Genomic DNA, 14838 nt, shown 5'->3' with positions numbered 1-14838 from the left:
TTTATGTGTCTCAAAGTCTGCTTTATATATTTAGGTTCTCCTATATTAGGTGCATATATAATATATTTGTAATTGTTATATCTTCCTGTTGGATTGCTCCCTTTTTCATTAGTGACTTTTTTTATCTCTTACGATAGCCTTTGTTTTAAAGTTCATTATGTCTGATAAAAGTATTGCTACCCAAGCTTTTTTTTTTTTCATTTTCATTTGCGTGAAATATTTTTTTCCATCCTTTTACCTTCAGTCTATGTGCATCTTTTGTTTTACGGTGTGTCTCTTGTAGGCAGCATATCTATGGGTCCTGTTTTCTTACTCATGCAGCGACCCTATGTCTTTTGATTGGATCATTTAATCCATTTACATTTAAGGTTATTATTGTTATGTAGTTGTTTATTGCCATTTTATTCTTTAAAGCTGTATTCCTCTTTAGCTATATTCTTTTCCCCTTTTGATCTGTTTACAACAGGCCCCTTAATATTTCTTGCAGCATTGGTTTGATTGTAATGAATTCCTTGAGTTTTTTGTTTGTTTGTTTGTTTGTTTTTGTCTGGGAAGCTTTTTATTTTTCCTTCAATTTTAAACAATAGCCTTGCTGGATAAAGTAGTTTTGGTTGTAGGCTCTTGTTCTGCATTACTTTGAATATTTCTTGCCATTCCCTTCTGGCCTCAAGTGTTTCTGTTGAGAGATCGAATGTCATCCTTATGGGGTTTCCTTTGTAGGTGATAGCCTTTCTTTTTCTAGCAGCTTTTACTATTTTCTCTTTATCACTTATCTCTGGTATTTTAATTATGATGTGTCTTGGTGTAGATTTCTTTGGGTTTCTCTTTAATGGAATTATCTGTGCTTCTTAAACTTGTATGACTTTTTCCTGCATCAATTTAGGGAAATTTTTAGCTATGATTTGATTGAACAAAGTCTCTATCCCTTGTTCTTACTCTTCTTCTTCAGGAACCCCTATGATGAGGATGTTATTTCTCTTCATGTTGTCACAGAGCTCTCTAAGAGTTTCCTCAGACTTTTTGAGTCTCTTTTGTTTTTGCTGCTCTGCTTCCATGCCTTTGTTTATCTTGTGTTCTATCTTGCTGATTCAATCCTCATCCATCTGCTTTTAATTTCTTCCATTGTGGTCTCCATACCTCATTCAAGGTGAATTCTCACTGCATTTGTGTGGGTAGGTGGTATCACTGTGCTACAAATGAGGGAAGTGAGATCAAAAGCAGTAGTCTGTCAAGTGACCTCCCACCATTCAGTATATGTTGGTGCCACAATTGATGTCTAATGAGTGTGTGTGTTCATGTGTGTGTGTGTGTATGATTGCCTTTGAAAAAAACTGTCATAAATGCCACTCATGTATGAGTCCTGAAGAGTCTCCACAGTGTGAAGAGGAGAGTGACACCCAGCATCATGCTTCTCTAAAATGGGAAAAATAACTGCAATAAGTTACCCCAAAAAATGGAGATTGAGGTAGAAGTAGAGGTAGAGGTGATGATGAAGGTGGGTGGAGGTGGAGGTGGAGGTAGTGGTGATGATGAAGGTGGATATGTAGGTGGAGTTGAAGATGAAAATGGAGGTAGAGATGAAGGTGTAAATGAAGATGGAGGTGGAGGACGAGGTAGAGGTGAAGATGGAGATGGAGGTAGAGGTAGAAGTGGAGGAGAAAGTGGAGGAAGAGTTGGAGGTGGAGATAAATGATGGAGGTGAACATGGAGGAGAAGGTGGAGGCAGAGATATACATGAAGGAAGAGATGGAGATGGAGGTGGAGGGGAACCCTGCTGCACACAGAAGCAGAAACAAAAAGTCAGGTGGAAACTGTGTGACAAGTAAAACCTGTATTTCAGGGCCAGGAGGGAGACCTGGGCTCTGCTGTGGAAGCAGGGTGTATAGCACAGTCCTTTTTCCCAGGCTCGTTTCTCCCCCCCGTTCTTGGCTCACTGTCTCTTATGGGACTTTAGTGACTCCAGTCAACTGAGGCAGGAAAAGAATTCAGCACCTTTCACACCCAGCAAGTCAGCATCTACTTCCTTCACCTTTTTAAGGTTTCAGTTCCACCCCTCATGGAACTTACCCTTCTACAGCTTACCCTTCATGTCAGTCTTTCCAACATACATTTCAGAATCTTTTTCCCCAAAAATCCTACTGTAGTACTCACTGCCTTCAAAGAGAACCCCAGGCCCTTCTTTCTGACCTAGGGGCTGGTCACGATTATCTAGGTGTAACCCTCCACCCTCAGCTCTCACTTCAGTTTTTCTCAGTCAGTCTGGGTCAGGTACCCCTTGAATGCACACACACTCACATACTCACACCATCTGTTATTGACCATTTCCTTGCTTTCCATATCTGCTTTCTCAGAACTCTGTAGAACTAGAAAATTTCTGCCTAAGGCCTCAGCTGACAGCCCTGGCCTAGAAGCAACACTGTGATTTCTTCTGCTCATTTATCTTCTCTACATGTGTCTCTGGATGCAGGATAGCATGATAAATCTATGGAAGCATTTATGTGACATTGCTTGAAACACAAGGTTAGATTTCAATCACTGTTGATATTATACGTTATTGACATAAGTTGTATTTCTCTAGTTCAATTGTAACACATGGCACATGTGATCTTTATCACTCAGTCTGACTCTAACAGTCTATTCCTATATGTTCCTTTTACCTTACAGACACAATCTAACATCCGTCCATGGTGGAGAACACACCTCTGACCAGCCACCACCTCTCCCTCCAAATATATATATATACACACACACATACATACATACATATTTGGTGATAGATGAATGAAAGATCAAAAATAAATTTCATCTATGAAAGGCTGGGACTATAAATAGTGAATTATATTGAAAGCAGACCACTTATATGGGGGTCAACTCAAGTCAAGAACCTGGGTCCTGTCTCCTCTGAGCAGGAGATCAGATCAGGCAGAGTACTGGGATCAGAGGAGAACACAGGTCTGAGCTAAGTATCTCCAGAGGCCCTAAACTCTGCTTGAACACTCATCATGGAAAACCCAGAGCCAGGCCCATGGGGCGGGAGTGTTCCTTTGGTGTGTGCCCACAGCTGTGGGAATCTGGACAGGCAGCAGCCCCTGAATCAACACATCCTGTGCATCTCTGTCCTTCTGGGTCAGAAGTTTTTCCATCTGCAGAGCGGGGGCACTTCGAGCAGATGTCATCCTGTCCCTCATCTGTGCTCTTCTCTGCCTCGATCAGTTGTGTACACAGGGATGGGACAGAGGGAGAGAGTGGGGTGGCTATACCTTCTTGTTCATGAAGAACTTTAAGCTCAGGCAGATACAGAAGTTGGGGATCTGTTGTGAAGGGAATGATCTCAGACATGTGGATAAAAATCTCTGACAGAAACCCAGGGCTGAGTCTGGGTCAGAGGACTTACAACAACACAGGTGAGTCTTCCCCAGGTTCTGTGTCCCACCTCTTACTTCACTCCCCCGGGGTTCAGGAGGGAGTACAGAGGTACTGGGATAAGGTGATAGAACAGGAGGGTGTTGGGCTGAGCTGGGGAATGAGGAAGGGGAGGGCATTTGTAATGCAGCCTCTGGTTTTCTTCTAGGGACCCTCCCCAAACCCACCATCTGGAAAGAGCCAGGCCCTGTCATCCCTTGGAAAGCTCTGTGATCATGTGGTGTCAGGGGCTCCTCCTGGAGGCCCAGGAGTTCATTTGTATAAAGAAAAAATAATGTGCCCTTTTGAAGAAACAGATCACATAGAAACCAAGGAACAAGAGCTCTTTGTTCAACACATGCAGAGAGATATTACTGTAAATATCAAAGGTCCACTAACTGGTCAGAGCACAATGACCCCCTGGAGCAGATGGTGACAGGTGAGGGGACACTCAGGGGTCCCTGCCTCAGGCTTTGCCCTCAGGAAGGGAATCTTCTCTCAGAGGTTCTCCGCTCTCACAGCCCAGCCCTGGGAGACGTGAGAGAGGTGAGCCCCATCTAACATGCTGCCTCCTCCTCTCCTAGGATTCTACAGAAAACCCAGCCTCTCAGCTCTGCCCAGCCATGTGGTGACTCAGGAGGGAAGGTAACCCTCCAGTGTGGCTCTGAGATGGCATTTGACCAATTTATTCTGATTCAGGAAGGAGATCACAATGTCTCCCAGACCCTGAACTCACACAGCCTTACCCCAGTGGAGGATTCCAGGCCCTGTTCCCTGTGGGCCCTGTGACCCCAGCCACAGGTGGACGTTTAGATGCTATAGCTGTTACAGGGACAAACATTAGAAATATTCAGAACCCAGTGATGCCCTTGAGCTCCTGGTCTGAGGTGAGTCTATTGTCTTATCTGTGGATTAAGGCACCAGACACTAATCTGTAGTCACAGACACATTATCAGGGCCCTTGCTGTAAGGGGAGCCCAGTGCAAGTGGGTGGGGTGAGGGGAGCAGAGACACAGAGAGAGACAGTGAGACCTGGGCCAGGACAGGAGAAGACATTGTATGGGAGAAACAGCCCCTGTAACTCACATCTGGTCTCCCCAGATGTGTCTCAGAAGCCCTCCTTCCTGACCCAGCAGGGCCCTATTGTGACTCTGGACAGAGCCTGACCCTCCAGTGTCACTCTGATGTCAGCTATAACAGATTTCTTTTGTTTAAAGAAGGGAGACATGACCTCCTTCAGAGCCTTGTCCTGCAGCCCCAGGCTGGGCTCTCTAAGGGCAACTTCTCCTTAAACACTGTGAGCAGCTCCCAAGGGGGCCGGTACAGATGCTGCAGTGGACACAACTTCTCCTCTGAGTGCTCTACCCCCAGTGACCCCGTGCACATCCTGGTAGCAGGTGAGAGGCCAGTGGGTTCAGTCAGGGACCCATACTCTGCACAGGCCCTGCTGGGGGATTGCAGGTGGTGATGGGCAGAGTGAACATGCAGGGTCCCAAGGAGAGAGACAGGGAAAAATGGGATGGGAGGGGAGGGGAGACTCAGGAGCTCCTGGTCTCAGGTGAGGGAACATTGACCCTGTCCTTCCTGAGCTCAGTCTAGGCTTTGTCCCCAGAAGCCATCAGGCTGGATGGGAGAGAGGCAACTGTAGGTTTGGTCACCCAGGGGAGATCAGCCCCTAAGAGACCCTGTCACCCCTCTCCACCTGTTTCCCCTCACCTGGGTCCAGAATGTGTCAGGCAGGCAGCAGGAGTGTCTTGAGGAGCTCACAGTGCAGACAGAGGACAGAGTCTGAGTGACTCCGGGAATCCAGGGTCACCGGCAGCTCCTCACCCCCTTCCTGTCCACATTCTCGTGGCCCTTTGCAGGTCCCAGCCCCCCCCCCCACAGGGCCCATCTCCACAGCTGGTGATTCACTGAGGACTCTGCTCAGAGGGAGCACAGACCATCCCAGGGCAGTTCTGAGGGTCTATCAGGGGATCTAGTGTCCCCCAGACACTCAAGGATGGGCTGTGTCCCAGGGGCAGAAAGGCAGGCAGAGATGTTGAGATCCACAGGGCTCCCAGGGCCCTGAAGCCTGCATGTGACAGGTGAGGTTGTGGGACCCATCCTTATGGAGGGGCCACTGAGCTCAGCTGGGGAAATGGCAGCCCCCACCCTCCCTGCTTTCCAGGCTCCAGAAGGCTCTGAGAATCTGTCTCTCTTTCTCAGAGTCCAGTCCACAGAAGGGTAAGTAAAGGTCTCTGTGGGAGGTGGTGGCTGTGTCCATGGGAAACAGGGGCTGAGTAATGTGGGGCGTCAAGCACCTGTGGAGATGCTGACATGGACACACCTTTCCCTGTGTGACCTCAGTGTCCCCAAGTATAAAAGTAGAGAATCGTGGCCCAGAGCTCAGATTTCCTTTCAGTTCAGGCTCTGAGCTACTGGGAGAGGGGGCTTACAGGGAAGCCCACAGGATGTGATGTTATGGAGAGTGTCTCCTCTGCAGCAGTGCTGGTGACACTGTACAGGGAGAGAGAGAGGCAGGACCGGAGTTCAGGGCATCCAGGTTCTGTCCCTCGGCTCAGACTCAGCTCAGAGAAGAGAGGGGGCAGGAGTCAGTCCTGGGTCAGTTCCCGGCTCTGCTGCTCCTGCTCTGGGCCAGGTTGTCCCTTCTCTTCTCTGAGTGTCGGGTTCTTGTCTGTCATCCCTGGTCCCATCTTGCTCACAGGCTGCTGTGAGGTCAGGTGACATACAGGTCCTCACAGAGCTCAGGAGAGCAGGGCCCCCAGTCTAGCCTGACCTTTGCTAGGGGGAGTCAGGTCCTGCAGGGAACCAACAGATCCTGGAAGAGACTTAGTCCACCCTGCATCCCTGTCTCTCTGATGTCCCTGCTGTGCTAAGGACTGGTAATAAGAAAGAACCCTCAGTCTGACCAAGCAGTGGCACAGTGTATATAGAGCATTGGAATGGGATGCGGAGGAACCATGTGTGAACCCCAAAGGTCGCTTCCTTGAGCATGGGATTATAAACATGACCCATGGTCGAAGGCTTGAGCCCAAAGTCACTGGCTTAAGTCCAAGGTCTCTGGCTTGAACAAGAGGTCACTCACTCTGCTGTAGCCACCCAGTCAATGCACATATGAGAAAACAATCAATGAACAACTAAGGAGCCACAACAAAGAATTGATGCTTCTCTCTACCTTCCTGCCTATCTGTTCTTATCTGTTCCTCTCACTGTCTCTCTCTCTGTCTCTATCAAAAAAAAAAAAAAGAAATAACTGTTTACTTCAGATGAAATATAGTCAGGCCACTTGAAGATTTGGAGCCCAGGGCATGAAGCTGGTGTCCACCTGGGGGGCAGCATGAGAACAACACAGGGACCCCACAGTCCTGGGTTCCAGGCCCAGCCCTGCCCCATCCAAACTGGGTGACCTGGGGCATGTGGTGAACTTCTCTGAGCCTCAGTGTAATGGGGGTGGGGTCAGCAATCCCTGTGAACAACTGTGGGGAGGGGAAGAGGAGGAGAGAGACGAGAGCCCCCAGCACGTGCCTTGCACACAGTAGGTACTCATTAAATGACATCGTTGGTTCATTTATGACATCACTTGTGCCTAAGGTCTCAAGTGGTACCTGATCATCCTGATTGGGGTCTCGGTGCTGCTTTTCCTCCTCCTCTTCCTCTTCCTCCGACACCAGCGTCAGAGCAAAGGCAGGACATTGGGTGAGTAGTAGACAGGGTAACCTGGGTCACAAAGGACCAAGATCAAAGCACCCAGCACAGAAAATCCAAATAGATGAACAAGGTCAGCTGAGAAAAAAATTTCTCCAGAATCTCAAATGAAAATATCTAGAAAGAACACAATGTCAGCACAGATGAACAGATGTGAGATAACCACTTATCATTTTCAATCATGAAATATAAAACGTGCACATGTATATGTTCAGGTTTCTTTTTTTCTTGTGGAATCACGCAGGGATGGGATCCTACCCTTCCAGGGCTGACACTGTTCCTCTAGACCAGAGAGAGACTCATGTGTTACCTCCTGCAAGGCTCACAGACACAGAGCCCCAACCAGAGGTCACTGCTGCCCAGGAGACACACAGACTCCACTGCTCACGGCACCTCTCTGACCCTCACAATCTTGTCTCCTCTGCCAGGTGCAACCCAGCTGTGGACACCCAGGAAGAGCCCCTCTGTGAGAGGAAGAGAGGGCTGCCCTGGGGGAGGGGGCACAGGGATTCAGGAGATGACGGGGGAGGGACAGGCAGGGATGGTGAGGGGGTCAGGGATGAGAAGGACTGACACCTCGCTGCGTGACCTGACACCTCACCTCACCCTTGGGTTAGTGGCCCATCTGGGAGCAGGTGGGGTCTGCAGCCCTGAGATCTCAGGGACCCCGCAACGAGACACCCTCATTCTGCCCTAGCAGGTGCTGCTGTAAAAGACCACAGCCTGAGGAGGGTGTAGAGCTGAACCCTCGGGTGAGACCCCTGGTCCTGTATAGGTCACCAAGGACCTTCTTGCTGCCCAGGTTAATCCAACGGACATCAGAACAGTTAATTCCCTGTTCTCACTTCACCTGATTTACATGAGCATCACACACTGACCCCTCTTTCTGCGTACCCAAGTCCTGCTATGACTCACTCCTCCTGGTTTCTTGTGACATCATAAACCCTCCTAGGTGGTCCCCTTTCTTGGCTCCTGGTCCTCTGTGTTACCCTGTGCTGCCCCAGGTCTCAGGAGAATGTGTGAATCACCCACAGGTCCCCAGGGACCCCTTCATTCATTCCCCAGCAGATGTGAGGGGAGCTCACTGTTTATTGGCTCCATTTAGGGGCCACAGTGCAGCCCTGAGCAACACGGTCTCCACACTCCTCCAGCTCACCTGTGGGGGAGGGAGATGCTGTGCAAACAAGGAGACAGTGTCCTAGACCTAGAGAGCAAAGTGCTTTGAAGGAAAATAAAGCAAGAGCAGGGGATAGTGTGTGTGGTGGGGCACGTAGAACAGAGAAGATAGCAGGTGCAAAGGACCTGAGAAAAAACATGCATCTTCAGCAAGGTAGGCCTTGTGTCTAGAGCCAAATGAGCAAGAGACAGCATGTTAGGATAATAGTTAGAACCGTAGAAGCACCCAGGTGACTCAAGGCTCAGGGAGTCCCTGCAGGTTCCATCAGGAGAGTGACCTAATCTGATCTAAAGTTTCACATCTTCACTCTGACAACAGGTGGATAACTGACTGGAGGGTGTCACCAGTGGAATCAGGGGACACTGTCACTGTCTCACTGTCTCTGCAGCAGAACAGGCACAATGAAGTCCCTCAGGGAGTGACTATGCCCAGGTGAATCACAAAAAATCAAGACTCAGGCAGTGAATGGCCACCTCTCCTTCCTCCCTGTCAGGGGGATTGCTGGACACGAAGGACAGAAAAGCAGAAGAGGACAGAAAGATAGACAATCAGGTGGGTTTTATGATCTTTAGGGCACTGGGCTCCCCCCACCACATCCGTGTTCCATCTCCCTCACTCTCCCCCTGCTCCAGGCTGCTGCCTCTGATGACCCAAGGATGTGACCTACACCCTGCTGAACCACATGCCTCTGAGACAGGAGACAACTGCACCCCCTTTCTCAGTGTCAGAGGGGCCCCCAGATGAGCCCAGTGTGTATGCTGCTGTCTGTCCACTAGTCCAGGGAGGACCCAGACCCCACACTCCAGAGAGGAAACTGCAGGGACCATGAAAGGCACAGGAGCTGCCCCATGGACACTCAGCTAGTGTCCACAGCCACTTTGGAGACCTGATGTGGATCCCCTTCAACTCCTGTGACCTCTGGGAGTCTCCTGAGTCTACAGTCAATGATAACCCATATTCCTAAAATTTGGAAATAAAGCAACAGACTTTTCAATAATAAATGTGTGAACTAAACTAGAAGTGAATGTTTTAAATTAAATGATAATGTAAGTATTATGTATTAAACTTATAAAATGAGAAAGTTAAAAACCACGAATAAATATATTAGAAAACAAAAAGCCTTAAAACATCAATGACTGAAGGTATTATGTTATGAATATAGAATATGTTATGAATATGCTTTTATCTATGTTTAAGAGTTGCAGTTTTATATCCAGCCTATGTGTGAAATCATACAGTTCTTAGCTTTTTCTGATTTACTTATTGCACTCAGAATAATGTTCTCAAGCTCCATCCATGTTGTCATAAATGTCACTATGTCATCAATTCTTGTGGCTGAATAGTATTACATAGTATATATGTACCACTTCTTCTTTATCCAATCCTCTATCAAGGGACTCTTGGTTGTTTTCATGTCTTGGCCACTGTGAGTAGTGCTGCGATGAACATGGGGGTGCATGTGTCTTTAAAAATCAATATTTTAGAGTCTTGGGGTAGATTCACAGTAGAGGGGTTGCTGGGTCATAGGATAATTCTATTCTTAGATTTCTGAGGAACCTCCATACTTTCTTCCATAATGATTGTACTAATTTGCGTTTCTGCAACCAGTGAATGAGGCTCCTTTTTTTCTACAGCCTCTCTGGTATTTTTACGAACATTCTACACAAAACAGAAACAAATTCCTATAATGAAAGAACAAACTTATGGTTGCCAGAGGGGGTGGGGAGGGGGGATGGGTATAAAGTAGGAGGGAAGAGCATCAATAAGGTGGGGTAACTTTGCAGGGAGCCAGATGGCTACTGGAATTCATGTGGGGAGCACATTATAAGATCCATAAATATCAAATCACTGCTGTGTATCTGAAAATAATATAATATTTATACCAACCACACTTTAATAAAAATATTCAATTAAAAATAATGTATGCATATTTGACTGTTAAAATGATGTGGAGATCTTTACCTGAAATCCAGGTTCCCTTGTTGATCAGTCACTGTGCTGAACCTAATTCTCTAAAAAAAAGAAAGAAAAAAAAAGAAAATTAAAAAGCTAAAAGTTTTTTAAAATTTCTTACACCTATAGAATTTTGTTAACCAGTGTCACTCCAATAAATTCAATAAAATGTAAAGAATAAGTAAAAGTTAAATAGTAGAAGAATAGCAAATTGTTCTAAATGATGGTAGAAGGTGGAAGATGATAATAACCAAAGAATTTCCTGCTCAGGAAAAACAAAAACAGAGGAATATCAACAAGGTCCAAAACTTGAAGACTGAAAATACTAATCACACTTATAAGTCTTAGCTTGAAAGCTCCCTTCAAAAATGAGAGAATGCACACGTTTCTGATATAAAGATGAAAGCAGACAGCAGGACACATAGTAGAGGATTTAGAAAGATAGTAGCAGAAAATTGTGAACAATTTGATGAATATGTAGAAAACATTTAGAATGGACAACTTCAAATGTAAGACTTACTGAATGGACATGATAAAAAGAAAATTTGTATCTTTCTATATTTATATTCAATACTTTAAAACTGTCATCAAAAATTATCCCACAACTGAAGTCACATTCAGGAAGAGCTCCATTGGTGATTTCTTCCAGACCCTTTTGAAATGCCTTCACACACACAACAAAATTGCACAAACTCTTCCTAAGAAAAGAAAAAGAAGAAATCCATCCTAATATATTTTTATCAGGCCAGAAAGTATTGATTCTGTCAGCCAAAGTTCATCACCTCGAATTCCAACAGGACTCCCCACTTTGGGTTGTAGTAAATGGGGACTTGACACCAGGATATTAGTGTCCCCCCAGGAATGTCACCCCCATCTGCACACAGATGAGTAACGCGGCCCTGTGGCCCACTCTCTGTACCCACCACCCAGGCCCACTCCCCACTGGCTTCTGCTTATCTCTGAGTTTCTTTGCTTCTCTATCATGGCAAGTTCTTCAGTTTCTTTGACTGTGAGCCCATGTTTTACACACAATACCCAGCATCTCTGTGTGTTTGGAGGAGACGTGACTGTGGAGTGTGCCTTCATCAGCCCTTCCTGTGGTGTCTTCCTGTGAGGCCATGGTCATCACAGTGTTCCAACCTGGATGTGTCATCATTGCCCACGACACCTGCCAGACTGCACCCCTCTGTGTCTCAGGGACCATGGCCTCTTCACTGATAGAATCCATGGGAGTTCGAAAAGACCAGAGTAACAGGCTTTAATGAAAGGAAGAAAGGAACCCTGCCGGGCTCCCTGGAAGAATCTTCTCTTACAACCAGGTACTTGGTGACCTCAGAAGAGAATATGACCCTGCTGTGTCACTCACATGTCTTAATTTCACTTTTATTCTTCACAAGAATAATTCAGTTCACCCGCACCCCCGTTACTGTTTATTAGATCACACTATTTAGCTGAGTCCAGCTAGACCCAGTTCTCCATGAGTCCTGAGAACTCAGTACAGTGGGGGGCCTACAGGTGCGACAGCTCACACAGCACCAACCTCTCCGTCCTGTCACAATCCAGTGACCCCGCTTGAGGCACCACCTGATCTCAGGTGAGGTGATTGTGATGCTGTTTTTCATGAGCTCACTCAGCTCAAAGCCCTGTGTCTGCAGAGTGTGAGGCAGTGATAAAAGAGGGAGTTCAGGGTTTCCCACAGGATAACATTCACCCTCCTGCATGGCCCCTGGTCCATCAGCTGCTGAGTAAGTGGGGTCTCTGAACCCTGAAGGAGCGAGTTTACAGGGTCTGCTCTCAGACTGAACGCTGAGCACAGCAGTCAAGCATCCCTGTGTCATGACCATGTTTGTCACTGTTCCTGAGCTCTGGGCACAGGTCCTCTGGTCCACAGTGAGTCTGTGCAGGGTCAGCGTCACAGGAGGCCGAGAGGATCCAAAGAGGAGACCAGGGAACCTAGCAGAGGAAAGACAGGGTCACTAGGGGACTTCTTATGACCTGAGAAGCAGGGCATCTGAGAACACAGAACCAGGGGGAGTTTGTGTGTTTGGAAGTCCTCACTCCCGCCTTCATTTCATGGCTCTCAGAGCACCTGACACCATCAGCCCGTCACAAAGCAAGTCAGACCTCAAGAGTGGTGAGAAGGAGGAGTCCTCAGTTATGGGGCTGGGCTCACAAGGTCATTTCTCTGATGGGAAAGTAGGAGTCCTGGGTGGACATCCAGGGTCCTGTGGTGACTTTGACCTGCCCTGACCTCTGTGATCTCTTTGTCCACTTCCAATACTACACAGTGGAGAACCTCATTAGTATGAGTGTGGCTGGACTGATCCTGCTGGTCATCAGGGTGCTGCTATTTCAGGCTTGAAACAGCCAGAGAAGGACCGCTTGTGCTTACAGGTCGTGAGCACAGAGGGCACAATGCAGTGTTCAGGAGGTGGAGCCTTGGAGCTCATGTGATGACCCAGGAGGTGGTGGCAGAAAGTGTGCACCATGTTATAGGGAAACTGTCTTCTGAGACTGTGGAGTAAACAGGGTTTGGGTGCAGGAAATGTCTGCGTGCTCCCTGCACAAGACTCTTCCTCCATTAAATGTGTATGTTCTCTCCCTATCTAAGGTTGACTGTCTGTAACAATCCTCCATCATTCCACATGCCTGTGACATGCGGGTCCATTGCACATGGCTGGTTTGGGTCCACACACCTAATACCTCATGGTCTCCTGTGCCTTTTGGTCTACAAATATTCTTTATTTCTAATCACCAAATTCCCAGATGGAGAGAACAGTGTCTTTGTCTTTTTACTTCATTAACTGCATAATTGTACAAAATCAGATCTCAGCCTGGAAGAAATGAACCCAAAATGATGCCTCCCACCCTCTCAAGGACCCACCATCCTTCTCTCTTCCTCAGGTGTCACCTGAACCATTTCCTCAGATGTCATCACTGGTGCTGTAGGGACAGCTTCATGGAGTGATGCCTCTAAGGCAATAATATTTTTAAATGACTTGATTTATTAAATTTATCAGATTCTGGATAAACATATAATCAAATGTTATTTAACCATGAGAAAGAAGAAAGAAATATTGGCATTTGGGACAATGTAAATTCACATTGAAGGCAAGTTTTTTTATATGTGAGATACATCACACAGACAAAAATAAATACTGAATGATCTCATGTCTATGTGGAAACTATAAAAGCCAAACTTGTAGAAAAAGGGAGTGTAATTGGGGTGACTGTGCAGAGTGCGGGGAAAGGAGAGATGTTGGTCAAAGAGGATAAATTTCCAGTTTCGAGGTTAGCAAGCCCTGAAGGTCTGATGAATGGCATGGTGATCACACTTGAGAATACTGTGTTATATATGTGAAAATTATAAGGAGACTGTAAGTTAAAAATGCTCCATTACTTTTATTACCTGTCTTGTTGATAGTAGCCAAGCTAACTATTTGGAACTATATCTCATTGTAGTTTTGATTTGCATTTCTCTAGTAACTATTGAAGATGAGCATCTTTTCATATATCTGTTGGCCATTTCTATGTCTTCCTGGAAGAAAAGAATGTTCAGGTTCTCTCTCATTTATTTTTTTTTTTGGACCTCTCCAATTTTTAAATTGGATTGTTCTCTTGTACATTCTTGAGCTTTTGAGTTCTTTATATATATTGGACATTAGCCCTTTATCAGAGCTGATGCTTGCAGATATCATCCCCCATTTAGTGGGCTTTCTATTTGTTTTGTTATCAGTTTATTTTTCTGAGCAGAAGCTTTTTAGTTTGATATAATCCCATTCATTTATTTTTAACCTTACTTCCCTTGCCTCTGCCATCAAATTCATAAATTGTTCTCTATGGCCAAGGTGCATGAAGAAAGAATAGCGGTTCCTCAAAAAACTAATAATAGAACTACCATATACCCAGCAGTCCCTCTGCTGGGCATCTCCCTCAAAACTCAAAAGCATTGGTACATAAAGACACATGCACCCCCATATTCATCACAGCATTATTCATGGTGGCCAGGACATGGAAACAATTAAAGTGTCCCTAAGAGGAGGATTGAATAAAGAAGAAGTGGTACATATATACAATGGAATACTACTAAGCCACTAGAAATGATGACATAGTGACATTTATGACAACATGGATGGAACTTGAGAACAGTATACTGAGTGAAATAAGTAAATCAGAAAAAGCTAAGAATTGTATGATTTCACACATAGGTGGGGTATAAAACTGAGTCTCATGGGCATAGATAAGAGTGCAGTGGTAAGCAGGGGAGGGGGACGTAGGTGTGTGGGGGAGGTGGTGGGGAGAAGGGTATAAAGAGGGACATGTATAAGGTGACAGAAAATGATTTGACTTGTGGTGGTGTGTATACAACATAATCAACAGTTCAAATGCTATAGAAATGTTCACCTGAAACCTACGTACTCTTAGTGATCAATGTCACCCTAATAAAGTTAATTTTCTAAATAAAATTGAAAATGTTTTTAAATTCTTGAAGTCAGCGACACTGATCATCCATCTCCACCTTCCCCTCCCTGTGGGTGCACTTCCTACAACCCAGGTGTGAGAATTCTCGTTTCCTCAGGAGCAGGCGGGGAGCAGAA

The 14838-nt window shown here is 46.1% G+C and overlaps 1 protein-coding gene and 1 pseudogene across 1 annotated transcript in view; both read left to right on the top strand.

The window, feature by feature from the left end:
* Nucleotides 1-14838, top strand: part of LOC136399388 (leukocyte immunoglobulin-like receptor subfamily A member 3) — a 117503-nt gene that overhangs the window by 5157 nt on the left and 97508 nt on the right. The window lies entirely within an intron of this gene.
* LOC136397158 (leukocyte immunoglobulin-like receptor subfamily A member 5) lies at nt 1454-12641 on the top strand (annotated as a pseudogene).

This window comes from Saccopteryx leptura, chromosome 3 (genome assembly GCF_036850995.1).
Source record: "Saccopteryx leptura isolate mSacLep1 chromosome 3, mSacLep1_pri_phased_curated, whole genome shotgun sequence".
NCBI classification, from domain to species: domain Eukaryota; kingdom Metazoa; phylum Chordata; class Mammalia; order Chiroptera; family Emballonuridae; genus Saccopteryx; species Saccopteryx leptura.
This window is presented reverse-complemented; position numbering and strand designations above follow the sequence as displayed.